The sequence below is a fragment of the Pimephales promelas genome, chromosome 13 (genome assembly GCF_988280905.1).
Source record: "Pimephales promelas chromosome 13, fPimPro1.hap1.1, whole genome shotgun sequence".
Taxonomy (NCBI): Eukaryota; Metazoa; Chordata; class Actinopteri; order Cypriniformes; family Leuciscidae; genus Pimephales; species Pimephales promelas.
In genome coordinates this window covers 15,107,759-15,135,400 of record NC_142781.1, presented here as the reverse complement: position 1 = coordinate 15,135,400, position 27,642 = coordinate 15,107,759, and the positions used below count along the sequence as shown (strand labels likewise).

The 27,642-nt window shown below is 37.8% G+C and overlaps 1 protein-coding gene across 1 annotated transcript in view; it reads right to left on the bottom strand.

Annotated features, from left to right (window-relative positions):
• dab1a (DAB adaptor protein 1a) overlaps window positions 1-27,642 on the bottom strand; it is a 454,080-nt gene that overhangs the window by 242,575 nt on the left and 183,863 nt on the right. The gene's annotated exons all lie outside the window — the stretch shown is intronic.

Below are 27,642 nucleotides of genomic sequence, written 5' to 3'. Positions count from 1 at the left end.
GCACATTGTTTAAATAGCAAATGCATTTGCGCCCATGGCCTGCTGGTCTGAAAACGAAGTGTAGTAAGGCCAACCCTGTATCACACGAAATACGTTCTGAGGAAACTATTTTGCAAATCGCAATTACGTTACATGCCAACATATAAGCAGTGCTATTACGTTGGTCCTTAACGTAATATGTCTCATTGTTAATACGTAGATTTAATACGTTATTTTCAAAGATATGTAACGTACGTTTTTGTACGTTTGGATAGATGCTAAAACGTATAATTTGGACGTATTTGCAACATTTAAACGTAACCTTATTACGTTTTTACAGCTACAAAACGTTAACTATTTACATATGTTTCATATCATAACGATATCTGTATACTTTCACTTTTAAAGATAAATGTAACAAGACCCCTTAATCCTACTCCAAAAAACATATTTATTTTATACAGAATATAAAAAGGATAAAACGTAATGGACAGAGATGTGTAGTTAAATGAGTTTTAGCATTAAAATATATTTTGAGCCACTAATCCCACTCCTATCCCTAAACCTAACCATAACCATTCCTTAAAACTACGTAGGTAACACAATTAAGAAAAAAAAACATAACAGACAGATACATTTCACAATAATTTATTTATTTATTATTAACATTACCAAAAGTCGTTCACATGATGATGCGTTGCAGTCGCAGTCCTCTGGCAGTATTATAGTAGTTGTGTATGAGGTACAGATCAGAATTAAAGTTATTAACGTTAATCCAAAATGTTAATCTGATTTCGGTTCGCTCTCTGTCTGAAGGCGCGCGCTCTTCTCCATTTCAAATGTGAATGTACTACACCGACTGAAACACGGCATGTCGCAATCTGTGACAAAGCAAGCGAGAGCCAATGAACGTTTGATATCACTGCCGTAAAACATGTCGTAACGCTTCTTGTAGGCGCATTATTTGAATTTGAATTCATCACCAGCGCCGATTTGACGTTTGCGGTCGCAGCTGAGAAATGAAGATGAAGATCACTGGATAAAAGGCTGGATTTGGATCTGTTTCTTGCAAACAACGTATGGATTCTAGGATTTGGTTTACATCAAGCTAATAAAATGTATGTCTTTTGTGAATGTATCAGTATGTTGTGTTTTATTGGAGAAAATGCTTTTTATATATTTATGAGTAACGTTGGTCTATTATATTAATAAATGCGAAGGAAAACTTAATTGATATGACAGTTGAATGCAAAAGAGTCAAAATTTTAATGCCACGATTATGCATAAATAGTAAAGAAACCTGCTTGGATGTATTATGTTCAGGAAAAACGTAATGGCACTGCAATAGTATTACGTTAAGGACAAACGTAATAGCACTGCTTATATGTTGGCATGTAACGTAATTACGATTTGCAAAATAGTTTCCTCAGAACGTATTTCGTGTGATACACAGTTGAGTAAGGCGCAATGTTGGCATGTTGCTATTTTGAGGCAACTTAAATAGACTGCATTGACCAACTGAAACCTGGTCAAAGTCAATGGCACAGTATTTATTTTGCAATTTTAAAGAGAGTTAGTAATGTGCGCCAATAGGCGGGTGCACAACATGTGTACACGCTGCTTATCACACACACAGGGATGTGCAGCATTCAGTCAGTTCATGAACTCGTTCATTTTTTGGGCGAACGTGAACTGAACGTACCCTATTACTGCCTGATGAACGTTACTGTGAACGCAGTCAATCTGGAGTCTGTGAACGCACGCTCGCTCAACTTCGTTCAATAGGGTACCAGATTTCTATAGAGCCTTAATATATGTAGCGTCATCCAAAAAACATCCAATCTGGCAACACAAGCCACCAGTGTCGCACCGCAGCCACGGCATGCGTCATCAAAACAAAAAGCAGCATGTAGTCGACAAAGCATTGAGAAGGCATCGTATCGTATGATCAGTTAAGACAAGGTCAGTGAGAATGGGAAAAATCATACATTTCTTTGCAAACTTCGCCCGCCGATAAAATAATTGCTGTCTGTGGTTGTATATGGGTTGTGGCAATATTTAAAAAAAAAAGGTCTTTCCACTTGCAAATTCTGCCATGTAAATAGCGAATCCACCATGGTGCAAGCGCAACCAGGGAATGGGATATGAGACTCTGATTGGTTTATTGTATGTTATGCCTAAAAAACACCATTACTCATTAAGAGACTAGGGACAACCCTTTTTTTTTTACAATGCGCCGGGCGCGCCAATCATTTTTTCCGTTGTTAAACTAGCCAAAACTGGACTTGCGCCATGTGCAAGTTAGATCGTTAAAATAGGGCCCTACATTTTTCCAGGGTCACTTCTGATCATGCCTATTTGCATAAAGTAATGAAAAAACTAACTTACATTTTGGGGTAAAAGGTGTAGATGTTTGAATTTACATTAAAAAGGCCTTATATAGAGTGTTATGAAGAGAGAGCTGCTATAAACAAAGTAGGTCAAATGAAAAATCATTGACTCCTTCACCCTGCATTTTTTAAGAGTGACCCCTACTTTGAAATAACTCAGACTTTCCCTATAGGTACCAAATTATACTTTAATAGGACATTTTATGATGGCAGAGCACATCATACAAGATACAACCAGGTTTACCGCAAGAAACTGAAAGGAGACAAATGCTTCTGTTTCTGAGGCAGCACATCGCTGAATGGGAATCAATTGGGACGAATAAATCACACAGAAGGGAGAGACGGGTCCAGCCGGGACTAGAGAAAATGATTTAAAAACACTGACTAACCTGATCCGACTGATTCCACACGAGCCAATGCATGGAGAAAGGGAGAGAAAAAAGAGGGAGATCAAAAGCACGTCACATACACACACCCGACATTCAACACACGAACATGCAATCTGTACTGATTGTGGCATTAAATTAGCTACGGCCTGGAAACATCTCAAGAATCCTAAAGCATCTTTACACAGTGATGACTGTTGATAACCTCAGACAATCCGTGCATGATAACGGTGACAACCCCTTCTTTTTACAGAGTATATTGTATCAGCATGTGATTAACTTCCTGTTGTCTGCTACAAGGTGTTCTCATACAAAACAACAAAAAAAAAGGGCAGGTGAAGATACCATGATGAAATGTGGCTTTTTGTTGTGACCCAAAGTATGAGATACACTCACACGTGAATTCATTTTTATCAACAACAGAATAAGTTCTAGAATGCTTAAAAAAAAAAAAAAGAGGTACGGGACAAAGCACTGATCCACAATTGGGCGAGAGAGTCCCTTGAGCAATGAAACTCTAACCTTTTCATTACAGTGATATATCTGACATGAGGTCCCGCTAGTGTTGTCACGGTAACCCTGTGATGAACCTTGACAATGCCCCTGAGATAACACATGATACCGCTGTAAGCCGGCCCCTGCCCAGCACATGACACACGCCACATTATGTTATAAGCAGATTCAGAAAAAAAAAATAAAAAAATAGAATGCAGAAAATTAGACCCCTGCAGACCCTCAAGATCAATAAGCATCTTAAAGTTCATAAAATGCGTATCTTTTCATGGCAAGGAATAAAAGGTTAGTTCAGGTAATGTCATGTGGCGTGACGTTATAATTATTCATATTTGTAAAAAAAAATGATATATTTAAAAACAAAAAAATGGTTAATGATGAAATGGTTAATGGTTACATGATGAAACATGACATTTAAGAATCATTAAATTGAGAAATGTCTTGAACATGATATAACTGAAACAAACATTAATACAAAAAGTACAATTCTAAGAGTTGTTTTAAACTACTTTTTCCCCCTTTATTTTTCATTTACCCAATAATAAATTAGCCAATATGTCTAATTATATATATAAAATTACCATGCGCATCATGCTAGAGTTCACACTTGGTTCGATTGTCTCGTTAGCCGCTTTCAGCAGTTTTCTCACTTTGTTTTATTGTCTGGTCCGAACCTGCAATTCGATTGCTCCCCCTTCCACTTGCCCCAGCTGGATTTTGTGTTCACTTTATATATTATATTATTTGGGCCTGAACCAGAAGATTTTTACCACTGTTACTTGTTGACTATATGGTGCAGAAGGCAGCAAAATGCATATTCATTGTTCCTCAGCTCACATTTAGGCTATATTTTGGTTTTATCAAATCATAGGTCATCAATAATGGTTCACTTCCACAATTTAGTACGACTGCGTTCATAACAGCAGCGAACCGCACAGAGTTCACATGAACCTAGTTAACTTTAGACTGGCCATCAAAACAGCTAGTGCGAAAGCTCTCTTAATGTTAATGTGAGTTAATGTGTTGTTTGGGACCATTTTGGTCAACAATTTCCTTTCCATGGACACGCTAACATGCCAATTACCCATTTGCAAAAGTATAATTTGAGTGAAAATGAATTTGAGCAAGCATGAAAAAATTTGCCCCCCACCCCCCACACACATACACACACACACACACACACACACACACACACACACACACACAAAGTCAAAGTTCATCTAATCATCAGATTAGTGATCTAGGAATAGGGCAACATGTTAAATATTTATTTGTCATTTTACGTGCTAACTTTTGTTTGTGAAAAATTTATATATCTTAAAATTGTATAAAAATGTACAAATATTAAAATTGTATAATATCATTATATAAGGTTTAAACAAAAGAAAAAATAATAGACTTTCAGTGTGTTCTCAGATTTTATATATAACACACATTACACCAATATATACCTACAAAAAAAACTAAGTGTGAGGCCAGTAAATACTTTGATTCTAAGCTTGAGAAATACGTATGTGCGCGGGTGCATGTGTGTGTGCCTGAATTCAGATACAACACGAGATGTGGTTCCATCCCAGCAGCCTCCACTGCTCTTTCAGAAGCTGCTATCACACTACACATCAATCTCTATGAGTGACATTTAATTCCCTTTGCCAGGAACACACTGAATGGAGCATCTTAGAGAACCGCATACATGCACACTTGCACACGCATACACACTAAACTCAGTGATCTTTACAAACAGGATCAGGTTAAGATGATAAAACACAAACAATTATAGGTTTGTATGCATGTTAGTGTGCGTGAGTGTGTGTGTATTTATGTGTCTAGTCTGGCTCACACACAGATGAGTTCGGTAGTGTAGATGTGACAAAGACAAATTGCATGTCTCAGAGACAAAGGAATTTCATCAGAAGTGTTATAGTGTGTGCGTGCATGTGTTTATAGTGTAATAACATAAAAAAATACTATTTTTACTGTATTTTATTACCAAAAATAAAAATATACATATGCATGCATCAATTTCAATTATTATGAAATTTTTTTTTTAAAAAACTCTATCTCTCGCGATTTCTATCGCTCTCTCTGAGACAAAGGAATTTCATCATGACTGTTATGACGTGAGTGTGTGTGTGAGTGTGCACGCTAATCGGGGTCAAAGGGTGATGTTGTGTACCATATTTAATCTATTAGCTAGATGAAATGATCCAGCGATGCATTGTAATGCTAGATCAGAACAGATACATTGCAAGCGATAAAAAATGGTAAAGACCATGACCTGATTTCATTAGCCCATTAAAATACTCTGGTTTACAACCCCCACCCCCAAAAAAATATTACCTTCATAATATATAGATGAGGGTCTTATATAAGAGAGAAGGGGATTAGGGCATGTAAAAGGGTGAGAAACATGTTCTGAGCATGATTTAACCGCAATCCACTGATCTATGTGATGTCTAAATGGATAACGGTCATGTCCAGATCATAATGCTCTCAATGTTGCATTATTTATACGTCAGATTCAGGAAAAATCCAATGAAACCGAACATACAGAAAGCTTGATGTCTCAGGGCCTCTCTCTTACTCATTTTTATGGGTTGCTTATCACTATCCATTTTTAAACATCACTGACATAAACAAATTAGCGGCGTGCGGTAGTGACTTTTAGCCCGGCGCTCCATCATTAGCCGAGCCACCGTCTCCTGTGAAGAGCTTGACTTTGCGGCAGCAGCTTTAATAAGGTCACAGGGAAACGCTCACACGGGCTGTTCCATCAGTTAAAACGACTGAACCTCCTAGCAGCCATTATCCCTCCCGCTCCATCCACAGCTGCTCTGCTTACACCCAGAACGCGGTGATAATACTGCAGAATGCCAATCAGAGAGAGAGAGAGAGAGAGAGAGAGAGATGTGCTGTCAGGGTTAAGAGGCTGCTTTTACTAGCAGGTGGCCTAAGTCACATTTCTTTTCTGTTGTGCTCTATTTGCATATTCTCTCGGCAAAATATTTTGAAAACCCACAGAGAATCGCTGTAGTTCGTTGACAGGCCCTGTCATACAGCGCAAGGCGGCAGCGCAACTGTTGCTCTGCCGGTTTAATGAAAGATGAAAAATATTCGTAAAAAATGTTTAGATTGCTTCTTGCAAAATGATTTATGTCGGCATACCACCATGTAGAACCATAACTTGTAATGAGTAAAAGTACAGATACCCAACAGCGAAAATGACTTCAAGTATGGTTTTCAGGTACTCTTTACACCGTGTTGCAAATGGCCTTCTTCAGGGCTTGACATTAACTTTTTTGCTCACCAGCCACTGTGGCTAGTGGTTTTCCAAAGTTACCAGCCACTCAGCATTTTCACTGGCCACAATTTGGACACCGATACCATAGGGAAATAACTACCATCAGTGTTGGGAAAGTTCACCTTTGACACAAACTAGTTCAAAGTTCAGTTCACACATTTTAAAATGAACTAGTTCAGTTCATAGTTCATACTTCAAAAAATGAACTAGTTAATTCATAGTTCTTTCTTTCCATATGTTGCAAGCTTTTTTATTATTATTATTATTATTATTTCCACAGCTCGTACACAACCACAGACAACAATTATTTTACCGATGGGCAAGGTTTGCACAGAAATGTAAGATTTTTCCCATCCTCGCCGACCTCGTCATAAAACCTGTTTAAATGATCATACGACGCCTCCTCGCTCACTGCTTTGTCGACCGTGGCCGCGGCCAGACACTGCTGGCTGGTGTTGCCAGATTGGGTGTTTTTTTAGCTACATATTAAGGCCTGTTTGTGTGTTTTCGTCTGGAAGTCTCTATGGAAATCTGTTACCCTATTTTACGAAGTTAAACTGAGAGAGCATGCGTTCACAGGCACCAGAATGAACGCATTCACAGTAGCGCTCATCAGGCAGTACGTTCAGTTTACGTTCGCCCAATACATGAACTATTGTTCATTGAATGCTTTCAGGCACAACACTGACTACCATATAGATGTCAGAATTTGGCAGTCAGTATATTATGGTACTGTCACTTTAAGACCTGATGCACGGACCCATTATACTAATTATATAGCTAATATACTTTATGTGCACGCACTTTGGATGCGAGGGATTGAGTAAAATTGTGATCAATACGCATAATCCCTCAACAGAATTCAAGCGCTGTACCACCAACAATATTCATCAAACAAGTGAGTAAAGGGTTGGTGTGTCAACTCGCTGTCGTAGCTGTACATACACGTAGCTGGTATCTTTTGTATCTATTCTGCGGAAGAGCTTCAGATATTTTGGTATCAATACTGTATGTATCCAAAAATCAATATTACTGACAACACTCGTTTGTGGCAAGTAGGAGCATTTGGCGGTTGGCGGGTGTTAATGTCAAGCCTTGGCCTTCTTTAAGAAAAAAAGACATCTCTCTTAAAATGTGCTGAGAAAATGGGGGAGTTGGGGAATAACAACCTTGTCGTGGTCTAGGCAAAGGGTCTTAAAGCCCTTGCTTGTCTCTGCAATACCTTTGTTTGTGAGATCAAGAGGGCAGATCGATTTCTCCTTTCAATAAAAATGTACTCAGAGGTGCTGTAATCTTGACAGACCTTTGGGCTATCGAGGGCTTGCTGGGTAGCGGGACAGGATTAAGGCTAAGGGAAGTCTTCAGTGAGAACACGCCATTGAAACCACAGCTTTTAATCTTACTTTTCCAGACGCTTAAAAAAAAAACTTCTTCACTGGTTAATGCGTTAACGGTGGAGAAAGAGGACAGAGCTGAAATGTATGGGTTCCAGCAAGACAATATCTACACTCTCAGAAAAAAAGGTACAAAAGCTGTCACTGGGGCTGTACCTTTACAAAAGGTATACTTTTGTACCCAAAGGCTGCATATTGGTACCTTAGTGGTACATATTAGCACCTAAAATGTACATATTAGCACCTGAAATGTACATATTAGTACCTAAAATGTACATATTACCACCTAAAATGGACATATAAGCTGATGAAATGGACATATTAGTACCTAAAATGGACATATTAGCTCATGAAAAGGACATATTACCACCTAAAATGGACATATTAGCTCATGAAATTGACATATCAGCACCTAAAATGTACATCTCAGCACCTAAAATGTACATATTAACAATTAGAATGTACATATTAGCACCTGAAATGTACATATTAACACTTAAAATGTACTTATTAGCTCATGAAATGGACAAAACTTTAGATTTTGAAAAGGTACAGCCCCAGTGACAGCTTTTGTACCTTTTTTTCTGAGAGTGTAGTAGCAACGTTATGCAAACATTATATTATCTATTTAGACACCTGAAGCCATAATTTATGACTCATTTTGCATAATTACACACGGGAATGTAATTGACAAGTGATTGATTGAACTCGGGTGTCGTGCCCCTGGGTCAGATTGATTGAATCAGCTATGTTACAGAAGGCCGTTGCAGTCAAAAAACATCGCTGAGGGGAAATTATCAAGCATGCATCTCACTATCGGCCAAAGCTTTGATGTAATATCCCTTGCAACAAAGCAAACAAAGCAAGTATATAGAATCTCAACACTCAAGTAAGTGTGCGAATGAGAAAAAGAGAGAATGAAAAAGAATGGCCAGCTCTGCTGTTGGAAGTGAGTGTCACTGCATTAGCCATTCAAGTCCAGTGTAAACATGACGGGTCATCGGGGAGTCCGGTTGGATCAATACGGCAGCACTGCTCTAAGCTCTGCCTTCATAGGGGACCGGAGATACAGCCATAGATGACAAGACACCTCATTTACACTTAAAGGGTAACTAAACCCCTGGTCTGAGCCTGACTCCACCCACTGGCAATATTTGAAAATGCTGAAAAAGTGGGCTGACCCCAGCGGAGATAGAGGGGACGAAATAGATGCTAAAACACTCTATCCTGATCGTTTTCAATACTCGCAATTCCAACTCCTGACTCCCTACAGTGGTTTTGACGACACAAGATGGTTTTTATACTGCCAAGGGCGTAGCTCGCGTGGTGAGCTGAAACCTGCATACGTCACGAAGTGCGGAACATCCGATAGGAAAATTCAACTGCAGTAGCCACAGTTCAACCTGAAGAGGGCAGCACTAAGACGCTTTTACACCATATATTGTAGAAATAGAACACTTTATAAACAAATGTCAAAAAAGTTACTCGAATCAATGACTGGTTTTAATAAAGATCCATTCTTACAGATCATTAACTTAAAAAAGTTGGTTAAGTGTTTAGTTACTCTTTAAACGTCCCGCGCATTACACACATTCTGTACTCTAGATAGAAATGAGATGCTTTCTCCCAAAAACACATTATCTGGGAAATACTTTGTTAAAACGCTTAGACATATACAAAAGGAGAAAGAAGGTTATTGTTTTTTTGTACTTTTGAGGTGCGTGTGTGTGTCTTGATTGGACTGATCAAATGTAGATTTGAATTTGTGACTTGAATTAAATAATTGTATCAATTCAAGTATATGTAAACACCATAGCTAATACACTAATGAGCGACTCGTAATTAACCTGATAATATGCCTGTATGCCTGTGTCCCTATTAATCAGTCCCTCCAGAAAAACGCGATTATGCGATCGCTGAATTCAATGCAAAATCAGCCAAAGTCCGCATATTTATGCGGGGGCCGCATTTTTTCAAATACGCCGCACTTTCGCCGCATAAATTGCCGATTTCCGTGCAAAATATGTGGGGTTTGCATAATTTCATAATCCTCGCATTTTCGTTGCACAAAAAGTCACATGTATCTTAGCAGAAAGTTGAAAAATGTGCGTTTGCTTCACACAAGAGCAGCCATTTCCCCCTGTTTCCATGGGGACGTTATGAAGTGACGCAATTACGCGACGCCGGACAGACTCACGGAGGCGATTGACATCTCACAAATCGAACTCGTATAACTGTCTCACACGTTCTACCGTCACATCGTTACTTAATAAACAACATAAGATAAAAGAAGTAGCATCAAACAGAAATTACCCGCACACATGGGGTGTTTGAGACGCACATATAACACTGCAGAGAGTTCAACAGGGAGCGCGCAGCTCTTAAAGGGGCCACACCTTATTTACACTCGTTACAGTCTGAAATAAAACAAGATGAGAAATTAAATATTCCCAGCACTTTCTATGATGTAGTATGCTTGCTTATCAAAGGAAGTAATAAGAAATGACTCTTACATTAGCCTAGTGAGAACAGGATGTTGGGGGAATAACTTTTTTTTCTCTTTTTTATTAAAACCGCAATTTTTGCAAGTTCCCTCAATTTTTGCAAATTCCTGCAATTTCATCCCATAAAATTGCATAAATATCCCGCATATTCTTTCCATCGCATTTTTAAAGAAAACGGGCCACGTAATCAAGGATTTTTGCCCGCAACAATCACAAAAAAACTCCGCGTTTTTCTGGAAGGACTGAATACCATTATGGTAAATGTTATATATATATCGCAAATTTTTTCACAAATTTTTGGAAATTACCACCACAAAATCAGTCATTTTGATCGCAAAAATCACAAAAAAAAAATCGTGAAATCCTGGAGGGACTGATTAATGTTGTTTACACAAAGACATTTTTTCCAACAGTTTGGAGAAAACGGAAGCCACATATCCAATGCATTCTCATCCCAAGGCATCATACACTGACACTTTTGCCAATGCATATACATCCAAAGCACACATGCACAGAGTATGCCCGTTCTCATCCCAAGGTGTCATATACTAGGGCTTTTGACATTTCGTCTACATCCAACGCACATGGCAATCTTTAGCGTCAATATGAGATGCAGATATATATGGGCCAGAAGGCGCCACCTAGTGGTCTAACCCTAACCCTACCCCAGACCTAAACCTACCCATAACCGAACAAATCTCTGTGCGTGTTTTATTGACGCTAAAGGGTGCCATGTGCGTTGGATTTAGACGAAATGTCAAAAGCGTCACTATAGGACACCCTAGGATGAGAACGCATTAAAAATTGCCATGGAATGTAATCTCTGACACTTAGTCAGCTAGTCCACTTTAGAAATTCTACTGACTAAAAGTAACTCTGCAACTTGTCAATCCCATTATTAGACTTTCTGCTTGATATTTTGTATGTTTAACTAACTCTTTATTTTGATGCTCACCCTACAGATATCCTATTGACTATAAGTAACGTTGTAATCATGTCAACTTATTCTACTAACACTAACCTAAAAGTATAATGAGAGTTACTTGACATGTAGTTACAAAGTTGCAAAATATAATTTCTAAAGTAGCCTCTCGAAATGTAACAAGAGTAGTCTTTTACCGTCATTAACAGATGAATTATTCACATTGAGTTTGGGCAATCTCAGCCATGCACTACAGTAGATGCTCACATGAACACACACAAGCTACAGGGACAAACACACGTCTATAACTCACTCTGCATCATATTAAAAACCTAAGATATCGCCATGAATAAAACATCCGTCCAGTGCACATGCAAATACACAAAGGCTATCTCACTCTTTCTCTCATACACACAAGCTCTGAATTACACTGGTTAAAGCTCACAGATTCACATTCACAAAAAAAAAACACATGCATGATCATTTCCACACAAACACTGTCATTTTATGTACAGAAAATGTGTTTTCAATTGCTCATGCCCTTCAAAATGAGAAGATGGTAACGTTGCACAAGCGTTGAATAAATGGATTTGTTAGCGTAGCTCTAACCTTCTACCCCAACACCCATATTTGCTGAGATATATTCCTCCTCCTCCTCGATTGGACTGCCTGCTGAGCTCTTTCTATCAGGAAAAGACAATCAGAGACGGAGAGGGGCATGTACGGCTAAAACCCCAACTTACAAAATGCAAGAAAGGAGAAGACAAACTTGACTTTTTGCATCTGAAGAAAATCCAACCTCTTTACACACCATGCAAATACAGCTTTTTATATGCGCCCTCTGTTATTTTTAAGAGACAGTGACACATTAAATTGCTTATTGGATTCAATACGGATCGTTCTTTCACTTATAAGACAATCCCGCTTGACAAAAGCTTATTATTACAGAAGATAAGTACAAAACAATGCACCTGTTAGCACATGTACTCTGCCAAGAGAATATTCAATGGGTGTATTTTAATCAGGAAGATGAAATATGACTATTCCCTGTTGGATGTTAGTATGAAACTCAGCAGATGCTTTTGCAACGTTTTGATTGTGAATCTGAATCCAATCTTTTTCCGATGTTTATCAGATAATAATCCACAAGACACAACAGTTAAGGGGATTTTTTGGCAAAATCACTAACTTAGCTTTTCAACATTTCATCAATGTTTAACATGCAATAAATCGTTATATATTAATAATATTGATACAAAAATAAACAAAAATATTTAACTAATAATAGTAACAATGTTTATTAATGTTATTATAAATCGGTTGTGAATAAATTCATCTTTGGTCAATGACGTGATAGTTGTGAAAAGATTTTGTCTACATTTAAAATAGATTACTTGAAAAAAATGTAATAATAATATATTTATAAATATTAATTATTAGCCATTTTAAAGGTGTTTCACTTTTGTGGGAGAGTATTTTACTAGCATTTCTCAAATAAAAATATTTTATGAGCAAAAAAATATTTTTTTACACCTGAATTTAATAACAATTTACAATTTTAAATTTATTTATTTTTTTAGATTTGTAATACACAGATTAGTCAAGGCCTACATATTAGAATTAAATAATGTGATCATCAATGGATTTCTTAACGAATACCTCTGAATTTATCTAACCCCTCTTCACTATAATCATTTGCTCTCTCTCTTTCACCTGAGAGCTGCAATAAATCCATTCACGTAGGAGAATGTTAACGAGTTGTTTGTATATTTGTTTGTGTGTGTGTGTGTGTGTGTGTAGCTGTGCTGGGAGTCAGGCTTAACCCTCACTGCAGAGTCATCCATCTTATCTTCTGTCAAACGGCCCCCGAATGCTTGACACGTGCGCATGCGTGCTGAATGTGCCAAACACACACACACAGATCACACATGCAGATTGCCTATGTTCACACAGATATCGTTTGGTTGTGAATAACACATGTACTGCAAGTATAGTGACAGTGATTGAAGTGAATATCAAAGATGGTGACTTCCAGAACATCACAAACAATTCTTAATGTACTGACAACATTATTAAATATTTTAAAATTTTATAAAAAAAAAAAAAAAAACAAGAACTACAAACTGTAGTTTATACGCAAATTGTAATACTGAAATGACTGATGCGGAAAAGTCAGGGTTTTTTTCGCTCGTTCTTTCGTTCGTTTGTTCGTCCTTTCTTTCTTTCTAAGATTACTAATAGTAATAATTTACCTTTTAGAATATTAGAATGTGATGTTACTCTTGTTTAGATAATTGATCGATTAATAGTAATATTTTATCATTTCGGTCATACAATGTTGAATGTGTCCATCCATCCATCCATCCATCCATCCAACATCTATATAGAGAGCCTAAGTCCCTCCCCTTCCGGTCGACCACCATGGGACCTTATTTCGGAAAAATATTGAATGGTAGTCAATGGCGAGAGACAACAAATATTTTGATCTCGTTTGAATTGTGCCCTGAATTACACATGATGTGTGTCAATTTAAAAGATACATTTTAAAGTAAAGAAAATCGCAGTTTGATGTAAAACCGTTGAGGTATAAGACTGTGAAAATACGTAATTACAAAGACTACAAACCCCAAAGGCGCACATTTTCTCTCAATGAATGAAGCTAACTTTACTGAGGCTGTCTGTCATTGTTTCTACAGTCTTACGTTATAATTGTAACGTTACGCCGTCGTACCTGAGTGTTTTGTACCAGACTGTACACAGACGAGCAGCGGATCTCGTTTCGCTTCCCGGGAGATGTAGTTCACAGAGCGATTTTCACATAAAACTAAATGTTACTCTTCTGTTGTATGACAAACTGCGACATTTTTGACTTTCAGAATTATCTTTTAAATTGACAAACATCATATGTGTAATTGAGGGCACAGTTCAGACGGAATACAAAGATAAGTTGTCTCTCGCCATTGACTACCATTTATATTTTTTCCGAAATAAGGTCCCATGAGCCGGGACACAGGCTCTTTATATGTCTGTCTGTCTTTCTGTATTCACCTACCTGATTAAATTTATGAATAGTAATCATTTTGATAATAGAATGTGAGTGTTGCTCTAGTTTAGATGAATGATTAATCATGTTTATTAAAAAATGTTACCAGTATTTATTAATGCATTTAAATTAATAATAGTAATAGTTATCTTATTTTATTAGTATTTTTTTTTCCCATTTTGGCTATAGAATGTGTTTTTTCATCTTTTTTAGAAACTAAGTGTGAATAAATATGTAGCCCTATAAAATGGTGTAGAACAGTACCAATCAAACTGGCATCATGAAAGGGAAAGATGCACTCTTCTTTATTATTTAGGTTATCACAACATAACACGAAACGGTCATGAGAATTCCTGTGCCAAAAATCCACTAAATAGTAGCAACAATAAACAATCAGAGAAATTTGCATGATTTTTTGACACTCTGGTGCATACTGGGAAGCAGAGTCCACCATCAAACACTATTCCCATAATACTTATTCGTAAAGGGTTCATGGTAGCACTTCATGTCTAAAAGGTTGTAGACCCCTGCTGTATACAAATGTGTGTTCACGTCAGTCAGCCTGTAAGCTAAATATGCCGACTCCATAGGCAGCACTCCAGCAGACAGGAAATCTCCCTCTCCCTCCCCCCCCCCTCTCTCTCTCTCAGATGTAACCTAGCCAAACATGCTTTGAGTGCACCAGCGTGGTTAACAGCACAACTCCCACACAATCCCTGTGTCATTCTCACACTCCCACAGCACACGCTCTGGCCAACTTACTCTCTCTCTGGTTTTATTTCTCTGCATGGTCATTGGTATTCTCCTCATCTCATTCATATGTAGGTTCCTCGGTTTTAATTCACAGCACAAAAGCTGCCGACACAAAATCACAGGTTTGAGCACGTCTCTTTGTCTCTTTTCTCATTCATATTAAGGTGTAATACATCAGTGCACATGAATTGTGTTTGGGTCAATCCGTAAGACAAATCAAAAGCATACCAGGGTGTTCATTTATTATATATTATTACTTCAACTAACCACAACCCACACACCCCAATCTTCAATGTACTGTGGCAGCTTTGCTTTTAAAGCGAAGCTATAAAAAAAATGTATCACACCATGTAACAAATCAGATATGGATAGTTTATCCACAATGAATGTGGAACTGCTTCAAAATAACAACCTATCAGAACATATTTGATGTTTATTGTATAGCAGGATTTTGGACCAATGAGATTTCACAGTGGGAGGGGCTACCCAGCATTATACTTCAGAAATGGAAACCACGCAAAATTGTATAAATATTAATGTTGCGCATAAAAATGTTAAATGGAATATGAAGGATAAGACTAAACATGAATTAATAATGATATAAGTTACTCTCTCTCTTTAAGCTATTGACATGAATCTATTCATTTCCTCTATAGGCTGCCTGAAGCAAACATGAACACAACCATGACCAATCCTATATACAGCCATGTCGCCATACACCTCACAGCATTCATTAGATCAATACAAAAATGTTAACGCCATAAAGTGTTAAAAATGCAAGTTCATGGATCATATTTGCAACTCGAGGCAATAACAATCCCCCTCTGGTTATTTCTGCCAAACAGACATTTCTCACTCACTATGTCCTCATTTCTCCTCGAGTATTATTCATGTTATGCCGTTTTGATTCGTCATCTGTTTCCAAACTGGGTTGTTAGTGCATTCTGTCATCTGAACCTACATGCTAATTGGTGGAAAATACACAGCAAACCGTATTTAAAAACAGAACTGTAAAATGGTAAAACTGCTGTAGGCAGCTTCACTCTCCTCACGAGTTGTGTTTATATGCAGTCGTGTGCTGGAATTGGCTCACGCGAGTCTGCAGTGTAGCTCTAGCGCCTCTTATCAACACATACAAATACTTTGATCCCCCGCGGCTTCACGCTCACACACTCCAGCACACAATTGGACAGGGTGAAAATTAAACCGGCTGCCACATTCCCAGAAACCAAGGCCACTTTCGCTAGCAATGAGACAGACTGTGAACCAATTAGGCTTCATTAGTCTTTTACTGCCGACTCTCTTTTCAAACACAGGGAATCAGAGTTGGAGAGGCGCTATGAAAACGCTAATCTGGAGCTTATTCTCTAGCTTGCTTCAGTCGGCTGTGTTGACATGATATATTAGCTGTTAGCATGAACAGGCCTACTAAACTCATTCAGGTGCAGTCAGTCAGACAGAAGGTGCACAGTTCATTCTGCAGTCCCCCTGAGAGGGGAAGGTAATGTTGTTGTTCTTGAATGATAGAGTCTGAGTGATGCTAGTATATTTGCTAAATAGCATATTGGCCAAATGTGTGCCCTATGGCAAAGAAGAAAGAAAAAATCCGTTCCCCACACAGATTACTGTAAGTAATGGATGACGTCTCTGGATGAAAACACAGGCAAATAAAAGGAGCAAAAAGAAGCGATAAAAGCATTTCTTATGCACCTTGTAATCTTTTTTTTTTTTTTTTGGGGGGGGGGGGGGGGGGGGCACACACTATTTTTTTAGCTTTTTGTTCAAAATGTTGCTTTTTTAATGGAATTTACCCAAAGTGTTAAAAAAGAATGCATGAAGCTAGAATAAAACGTTTTTGTTGTTGTTGTTTAAAACAGGGGCTCTGTTCTTTCTTTTGTTATTTAGCGTTACACTTGGATTATTAGGAACACATGTTAAATTTCTCATTAATGCAATTATCTAATCAACCAATCACATGGCAGTTGCTTCAATGCATTTATGGGTGTGGTCCTGGTCAAGACAATCTCCTGAACTCCAAACTGAATGTCAGAATGGGAAAGAAAGGTGATTTAGGCAATTTTGAGCGTGGCATGGTTGTTGGTGCCAGACGGGCCGGTCTGAGTATTTCACAATCTGCTCAGTTACTGGGATTTTCACTCACAACCATTTCTAGGGTTTACAAAGAATGGTGTGAAAAGGGAAAAACATCCAGTATGTGGCAGTCCTGTGGGCGAAAATGCCTTGTTGATGCTAAAGGTCAGAGGAGAATGGGCCGACTGATTCAAGAAGAGCAACTTTGAAATAACCACTCGTTACAACCGAGGTATGCAGCAAAGCATTTGTGAAGCCACAAAACACACAACCTTGAGGCGGATGGGCTACAACAGCAGAAGACCCCACCAGATACCACTCATCGCCACTACAAATAGGAAAAAGAGGCTACAATTTGCAAGAGCTCACCAAAATTAGACAGTTGAAGACTGGAAAAATGTTGCCTGGTCTGATGAGTCTTGATTTCTGTTGAGACATTCAGATGGTAGAGGCAGAATTTGGCGTAAACAGAATGAGAACATGGATCCATCATGCCTTGTTACCACTGTGCAGGCTGGTGGTGTAATGGTGTGGGGGATGTTTACTTGGCACACTTTAGGCCCCTTAGTGCCAATTGGGCATCGTTTAAATCCCACGGCCTACCTGAGCATTGTTTCTGACCATGTCCATTCCTTTATGGCCACCAAGTACCCATCCTCTGATGGCAACTTCCAGCAGGATAATGAACCAAGTCACAAAGCTTGAATCATTTCAAATTGGTTTCTTGAACAGGACAAAGAGTTCAGTGTCCTAAAATGGCCCCCAAAGTCACCAGATCTCAACCCAATAGAGCATCTTTGGGATGTGGAGGAACGGGAGCTTTGTGCCCTGGATGTGCATCCCACAAATCTCCATCAACTGCAAGATGCTATTCTATCCTAAGGTCTTCTTATTCACAAAGCAAAGCAGAATATTCGCTTTTCTAAATGGTGACAGTAGAACAATGATAAAATGCACTGTTCAAAAAAGGGTTACGCTTATTATTAATAATTATCGGGGAAAATAACAATCACCCGGCAAGTAATAGTTCATTATACTAATGGTAAGTTGTTTACAAATGCAGAGTAACATATAGTAATATATCTGAGAGATTCCACTAACCCATATGAATTAAGTGGTTTGACCCAAGAGTTCTGAGGAGACAAGATCACTTTATATGATGAACAGATTTAATTTATATAAGAGTAAACATATCATAAACAAACAATAACATATCAAGATTGATCAACGCACTTAGGCCTACATAAAGCACATTAAATATGGTCAACTGAGCTCTTGCTTGATGCACAAGAACAAACCATGCTGTTTTTTTTTGCATCAACAAAGCACAAAGAATTTTCCTTTTTTTGGTGAACTATCCCTTTAATCGACAACCTAGTGTCAACGAGCATGTCAGTCCATAAGTCTGGGACGGGAAGTGTATTACGACCCATCATGTTGTTCTCTGCTGCGAGTCAGTGACGGTCAGCACTTCAATTTATTTATGGGACGACTCAAGTACTCTCCGTGGCAATGACCTCTGACCATTTCCTCTTGATTGGTAGTGACCCTGACAAACAGAAGAGCTTCTCCTGGGAAGGGAATGCGCTCCTCTTGTTGCATTCTCCTTTTTATTTGTTCAGTCTTGTCTGACCCTGTCCTGACTATTTCCTGTTCCTCCTGTTTCTCATAGTTTGATAGATTGCTTTAGTGATGGTGAGGCAGCAGTAATATCACATCATATCATCAAAGATAAACATGCCACACACACACATTCACACAGATGAGGTGTAATAGCACCAGGGTCTTTGGGGATATGTCTGTAGGCAGCATGATGTATGACCAGCCCTGCACCTGGGACAAATATTTCTACTAGACCCCAGAGATGAGCAACCAATCATGAAGCAGCACCTGCATGGAGTCTGGGCTTTCCCAATATGCAACAAGTTTACACAAACCGTGTCACTACCGTGAAAAACGATGTTCATTACATAATGTAATTCAGGCCCATAAAAATGATTCAGTTCAATGATGTAGAGAACCAATGGGAATGGAAATTGAGAAAAAAGAACACACTTTTACATGGTCAACAAAAAGGTAAAATTTGATTTATTTGCATCATTTTACATGTGCATAAGCAATGCTTCTATCGCTTGTTTCTGCTTCTTTGCCTGTGTTTTGAACCAGAGATTCTGCACTTTTTCAGAAGATGCACAACAGCGCCCCCTACCGTATAACAGTGAAAACATGGATTGAAATTCCTAAAAATTTCGTCAATGGCAGTGACGAGTTGGTATGGTATGGTATGGTATACTTTATTGTCCCAATGGGAAATTTGTTTTGGGCTCACAAATACAACCACTACACCAGACAGTAAAAAAACAAACACAATACATAAAAAACAGAGAAATACACATTTAAAATGTTATCAGTGTGAAGCTGCTTTGATACAATCTCTATTGTGAAAAGCGCTATATAAATAAATGTGACTTGACTTGACTTAAAATCAAGTAGTTGGCCTCACATTACTTTGTGCATTGGAGAGTACTTGCCACTGAACAATGGAGTTGTGTCATAAATGACGGAAAAAGTTAAAATGAGTTTAATTAAAAGAGAATGATTTAATGACACTACAAAAGTTATGTCGAGTCAAAGTCAAAATTAATAACATTTTTCTTACAACTTAAATACACGTGTTGTTTTAACAATAATATGAACATAATATGAACATTAATGATTAGGATTTGCATATATATATATATATATATATATATATATATATATATATATATGCTAATAATAGAATGTGTTTTCAAGTGAATATTGAGTACATTTAAGGGTTTTTTGAATAATTTACAAGAAAGGACCAAATTATGAGTTTATTTGATCCACTTACTTTCGTCCACTTGCTTGTGGACGTTTTTCTTTGTGGACTTCTGGTTATTATGAACAATATAATTGACTATTGGCTTGGCAAATCCCTTGTGCCCTGTAACCGAACAGATTTTGTGTAATGAAAACAGGTTGAGAACACTTTGGCGCAAAAAAAATATAAACAGCTCTGGAAGTAAATAAGATTTATTTAAATTAATTATCCATCTATGCTAACAAACACTGCATATTCATCATTTCAAAAGCGTTTCATCCTCCCCATGCACAGCAGTATCATTTTCCGCACCATTAAACCTCGAGATGAATTGACACTTTTGTCCGTCTCCAAATTGTTTCCCATCTGTCTTGTCAACAAATGTTAACAGGAAGGTTCCATTTGGAACTCCCTTGCTCTCGTGTCCATACAACAGCAGGGCACCGAATAATGTGACGTGGAGGGTTAGAGTTCATTTCTGCGTGTGACTGCCTGAATTTATCGACTGAAATAGCTTTTACAACTGTAATTGTCTTGCACCCGTGATCCCTTCAGGCCTGTAAGGCACGTTCATGTAACGCCGTGCTACAAAAGCATCAAAGCCGCAGGGAGAAATAAATAGAAATGTCACAACAAAAAGAAAATAATATGCCGTGTTGTGTTTCATCAAGATATGTTATGGCAGTCAGCAAGTCAGACGTGCACAGGCCTTCGGTAATCTGGTCAAGAATAACCAACACAATTTAAATTGGGATGTTACATACACTACCATTCAAAATTTTCAGATCATGATGTGCAAATGTCACTAAATTGTGGCCAATCTTTTGATCCCAATGCAAGTAAGTAATGATCTGACAATTGTTTTATATAAATCATGCTGCAAGAGGAAGGTGAAAACGTATCTTTGCCAAATCATGTCCATAAAAAAAAAAAGTATAATAATAATTATATGATTTATAAGCTATGACAACATATGTTTTTACATTGCTTTAACTCATTAAAATAAATTCAATGATTCAATTCAATTTTATTAAGTCGGTTTAATGTGATTTAAGTTGAAATGACTTAAAGATCCAAGTTGATGGTACTTACTGTTCAAGTTTAAGGGAGCAACTTTTAAAAAAAAATGTTTACGGTGAACTGTATCACGCTGTCCAGTTGCACAGTTCTAATCACTAATCAAAATATGTCCTCAGGATGCATGAGGAAACCCATCAATCACACTTTCCAAAACAACAGAAAGATCAGATTATCATTCTATTTCTCTGAGCGAACTTTAAGGGCTCGCCACATGAGGGGCTGCAAATGGGACACCAGCCTGTAACGGCTCCACACACAAACAAAACACTCAGCCATTACACCCGCATTGACTATTCATAATTCATTATTCCCCTCATTCAAAATTACAATTGTGTTATAAAATATGCAACAAGAGTGACACAAACCGCCGACCATGTGAGAGAAGGAGGGCGAGAGAGAAAGAGAGAAAGTGAAAAGGAGATGGAAGCAAAGTTGTACATAATATTTAGTGTATCAAGCACAGGCTGCAGGAGATGAATAAATCATGATGAATCCTTTTAAGAGACTCACATTGACTGTGTTCGGAGGCCTCAGTAAGTCTGTTATTCCATTAGGAGAAAGGAAACAATTATATATTCATGTCTGTATCTTCAGCATTGTCACCAGTAGCATTTTTCAGTAGCAGATTTTTCCAAAATAGCACAGATTTTTCAGCAACAAGCTACTTTTTCCAACAAGTAGTGCCGTAGTGTGACAAAATGCTTTTGGCTATTTTGTATATGTATGCTTTTTTAAATAGTTTTTATTTCATTGTTGGCACACACAGTATAATAAAATTATACAGAGTAGTGCTCTCATAGTACAGGATAAAATACATAAATAAGTTCCATAAAATAAAAAAATAAAGTAAATAAAAAAAATAAAATAAAATAAAAATAAATAAAATTTTTAATTTTAACAAAATAAAAATTTTAAAAAAATAAACAAATTTTAACAAAATAAACAAATTTTGTTAAATCTGTTCGTTCGGCTTGTTCATTTAAATTAACTCTTTCCAAAACCATTTATTATTCTGAAAGCGACCATTTACTGTATTTTTGGTAGCAAAGAAAGGAGCCAGTCTACAAATGAAACGACCACAAACGACCTTCTAACGAAACAAACAAAACAAAACCACAAAACAAACTAATACATAAACTAGCTAGAAGCTTGAAGGCACAGGTTCAAAGTAGCTTCCCCAACACTGCTTCATATAAATATTACAGCTCCAGATCTTTGGTATAGCTTTGCGCAGTATCAAAGTCTTTTTGTAGGCAAGTCCTGCCACTCGGCCGCCATCTTGGCAACGCCTCTGGGCAGCTATTTCGGACTAACAAGACCCGGCTCCTATCTAAATGAATGGGCAGAGAGTCAAAACTGCACTTTCACTGGTCACCGGGACATAAAAACTGCATGTATAGACAGCAGTAAAATATGATAAAAATCGCTAAAAAAGTTTGCTGACTTTTCCCCAAAATAAGGTTCAAAAGGTCTTTTTCCCCACAGGTTATACGTTTACTACGCATGCACAAGAGTTCTCGTCTCCGCAAACCTCAACCACGCACATGCGTCAGTGGAACCAGACGATAGGCTTACATGTTTCCCAGCTTGACTGTTAAAAGCACACGATTGGCTTTCCAGCGGGAGGGGCGGGGCATGTGCATGCAGCCACCATTTTTGGTGTTACGGGTTTTCCCTACATAGTTCTATTGAGGATTTAGGAAGTGGCATGTCTCTATATAAATTGTCTCTGGTTGTATCCATGGGCATAAGCTCTAATAATGAAAGATGAATGCGTTTCGAAATCTGCCCACATGTCAGAGGTGCAACGTCAGTAAGCGACCGTGTTTGCGTGTTTCTTGGCCGCATATGTCCCGGGTTGGGTTGTTAAATGTGAGAGGTGTGTGCTGCTAAAGACCGGCCACCTGTGCGACATTCATTAGGTCCCCTCCCTCCACAGCGGCAGACTCAGAGTTCCCATCTGGAGACGGTGTTTATGCCATCCCACCCCTCCAGATTCCAGCCAGAATCCCTCACACACTTCTGCACAACAGTACACACACTTAATTACCGATCTGCACGCTACACGCATGCAATTAATTCACTGTCAATTTCATTGACTCGTATACTGTATGTCTGTGTGTGTGTCTCAAAAAACACTTAGCTGGGGCTAAAGTTGACTTTGACGTGACCGGATGGCTACCGAAAGCCTCATATCCAAGGATTCTGTTCCATTGTGAAAACAGCACAGCTGTATTTGAACTGCATTTACTGTCTTGTGTTTGTACAAGTCTCCGTCTTACAGTATTAGCTTCAATCTTATTGACTCTTTTAAAGGGCAACCCTGGAAGCCATAATGAAGTTTTACAGGCTTTTAGCTCAATGAAGGGTTTGTTACCTGGGCTTTTGTATTTTGTGATAAATTGTTTCAAATATTCTTATTGTACAAATACAGAATTATTATACAATCGACAGCATTTGTGGCATTACGTTTATGACAAAACAACATGTTTCACTTTTATTTCCACTTCATTTCTTAAAAATCAAATCAGGGATATCTGGATAATGAGACACTTAAAGGGATAGTTCACTTTGAAATACATTGTTGATATGTTTTAGCTTACCTCAAGGGCATCCAAGATGTAGGTGTCTTTGTTTCCACAGTAGTTTCAATTTTGATATTTTTAGGTCAAACTTTTATTGTCTGTCAGTCAAAGTATAATGCCTACAAAAACGACTCGATTGGGACTACAGCTGGGTTTTAGACGTCACTAACCCACACATTTGCATCAACCCTCCCTCCGGAATATGCAAAAAAGGGCATGCCCATATTTCTGCAGCTTGTCGAATGTGTTGTGTTCACCCAGCTGTCAGGTCGAGCTTCCCACGGACACTGTACTTCGTCAACAATGGATACAGTTTATGTTTGATTATGTTCCTGAAAATGACGATCGTAATTTAGCTCTCTGTGCTGCGCATTTACGGAAGACAGCTTCCAGAATCTCCACGAACACTGGATTCAACAAGAAACTGTAACTAAAACATGAAGCAGTTCCAACTTTAAATCCAGAGGCAGCAGTTGTTGGGCCACAACCTGTAAGTAGGCTAAGACTTCATCATTTTAAATGTATTTGCATGTATAATTCCAGACGTAGCCTTGTGTTTTATTTTTTCAAATGCCAGCGCTGGCTTTATAGCCACTAGGCTACTAGTTATGCTATTTTGTGTCTACGACAAACGCGTACAAACATTATGGAACTGAATTTTGTATAAGTACTAATGTTTTAAACGTATTTTTCATGTATACATGCTTTATGATGTTATTTTCGATTTGATCAAGAACGTAAACTAATGCCTACGCTGTTTGAGTATAACATTAGTAGCCAGTCAGTTGCTATTGTTGCCAGTCAGATGCTATTGTGTTAAACAAACGTGTATAAAGTTAAAAAATGTAGCAAATTATCATTCAGAAGCGTTTAGTAAGAGCCGTGTGTGGTGAGTTTCTGTTTGACTCTCCACATCGCCGCTTTCTCGGTCTGATTCTGTCTCAAACTGATACTGTAGTTCGACACAATAATTTACATCTGGACCGGAGTTCATGACATGCACGTTTCGCCCGTAAAGGTAATGGGCGTTAACCTTCCAGACAACGTGAGCGACAGTTTAGCCAATCACAACACACCGGCCCAACCAACTAACCAATCTGACCACAACTAACCAATCTGAGCCCACTGCCTGTTTCTGAGGGAGTGGTTTCATAGATTCAGGAAGTCAACCGCTCGTTCAGGAGACAGAGGAGAGCGTGGCTTACAATAAAGGTGAAGTTTATGAAAAATTAGACTTTTTAAAAAAGAAAAAAACACCAATACATGTTATATTGCACACCATGAACACAACCATGCAAAGAAAAAAAGCAGTAACCCATAGGACCCCATAAACCTCCATTATATGACTGACAGACACAAACGGTTTGACCTAAAAATATCAAAATTAAAAATACTGTGAAAACAAAGACACCTACATCTTGGATGCCCTTGAGGTAAGCTAAAACATATCAAAAATTAATTTCAAAGTGAACTATCTTTAAATTGTAAGATACTAGATGTAAACAATATAAGTGTGACAACATAAAGCCTTTTTTTTTTTGCAAACGAATTTAACTTCCATTGTTAGTGCCTCATCATAACCTAAAATTGATTGATCATAAAAATTATGCCATAAATGCTATCAACAGAGCTTAACTTAAACTACAAAACTAGCTTAACTACAAAAATTAAGCCAGAATTTTACAATTAGTTGGATTTGGTATGGATATGGCTTTGGATTACTTCGTTTTAAAAAACTAATAAACCTAATGTGATGCATAACAAGCAATATTCAATTAGTTAAAATATATGGTATTGATGATAAATATATAAAACCTGGTTGCAGTATATATTTTAATTTTAAACACATTCAGTTTTTAGTACTATTACAGATATCTTACCTGTTTAATTTATGTATGTCAAAAAAATAAAGAATTAAAAAAAGTCTATTAGTTTGTTAAAGAGGACCTATTTATTTAATCTGCAATGTTACTGATTAAGCATTATAAAGTTAAAAAGTCACTCCAAAGGAGGTCATTCTCGATATCAATAAAGTTTCTGAACTCCCTGAAACGCCTCGATAGTCTTATGCTTCCTTCCGTGAACCAACACATCAAAATATTCTTCATTTTAATCATCCCCTGCCAAAGCATATGAGAATAAAATAAAGGTCAAGTCATAGTTGAGTTGCACTGAAAATCACAATTATGGTAAGGGGGGGTGACATTTCTGAAACGCACTCAAAGGAGTTGACCAATCACAGCACACTGGCCCAGCCAGCCAATCAGAGCACATTGAGCTTTTCAGAAGGAGGGGCTTCATAGAGACAGGAACTAAACAGAGCATTACTGACAGACTGGGAAGAGAGGTGCAACAAAGTCAAATATGTGAAAAATATTGTGTAAACCTATTCTCGTAGACCCCAAAATCTAATTCAACACTTTGTAAAAGGGCATAAAATGGCATAAACATGTTTTGAGCGTTCCTTTAATAGTTTTAAAATAAAAATAAAAATTCAACTCTGTGTCAAATACCATAATATGTTTTTTTAAAGCATATATATCAGGAGCTCTTGTTCAAACAAAAGGAGTGATGGAGTTTGGGTTTGGAGTGTGTAATTAGCAAAGACAGGAAAATCTGAAATGTTACAGCTCATAAATCATATCTAATACAAGATCTGGCTTCATGAACCACCTCTGAGAAACACAGTGTGTGTGTGTGTGTGTGTACTAGTTAGGGTGCCATCAGTATGTAAAGTGGATTCCTCTGGTCGGACATGTCAACCTGTCTTGAACTCCCAGTCCAATTACCCGTTCCTTTTCATCTCTTATTCTCACTCTGTTGCACACACTCATAAACTGCTTCTCTTGTACACACTCTCTCTCCTTTTTCCCTAAAGTATCTACCACAGGAAGTGTGTATATGTGCGTGTTTTCTATTCATCTAAATCTATCCATTTCTTTATTGTGCTTTTCCCTGTAGTTCTTGCCGTAAGGCCAAATTGACCAAAGAGACATTTAAGCATTATAGTATAAAATATAAAACAAGGCATTTTTAACCATTTCAATTAGAATTTCAAAATATGTGTATCCCTTCATTAATATTGTGTTTGTGTGTGCGAGCGCATTTGTGTGTGTCTGCAGTGCAACGACATTGAAGGAGCAGCACATTACTGCTGCATGTGTGTGAATATGTAGATTTTTGGTGGATTTTAAAGGTGTTTTTGAGCTAGTTTGAGGCTAATGGCTTTTGGCTGAATGGCCCCTAAGCTGGGGCATGCTGGGTCCTCTCCTCTCCACTCCAGCGCACTTTAATTCTGCTACACTATCCATCACAAAGCCCAATATGAGCCATGAGCATGCCCATCAATGCCAGGAGGATTGGATGCCTGCTTCCCTCTGGTATGAGAGAGAAAAATAGCAATATTTTCTCTCAGATCAGAGACCACTTACAGGAAACAGGGCAGTTTTAATGAAGGCAGCTGGCTTTAGAGGTCTTATTTGTGTTGACAAACATAGCCATGTCAGTTTTATTACATTGCAGAGTCAATTCATTTGAAAAAAAAAGTCTTTTTAACTAATGGTTGGTGTAAATCCCTGTGCTAGCTATAAATGTAAAAGCATGAAACATAGTTAGTGGTTGAGTAGGAGGCCTTCAACCAGTGCTGTGTTTCTCAAAAGCATTGTAAACCTAAGTAGATCATAGACGCCAACGTCTCTACCATCAACTTAGCTCACTATGCATTTGAGAAACGCAGGTCGTCTACAAACCCGATTCCAAAAAAGTTGGGACACTGTACAAATTGTGAGTAAAAAAAGAATGGAATAATTTAGAAATCTCATAAACTTATATTTTATTCACAATAGAATATAAATGA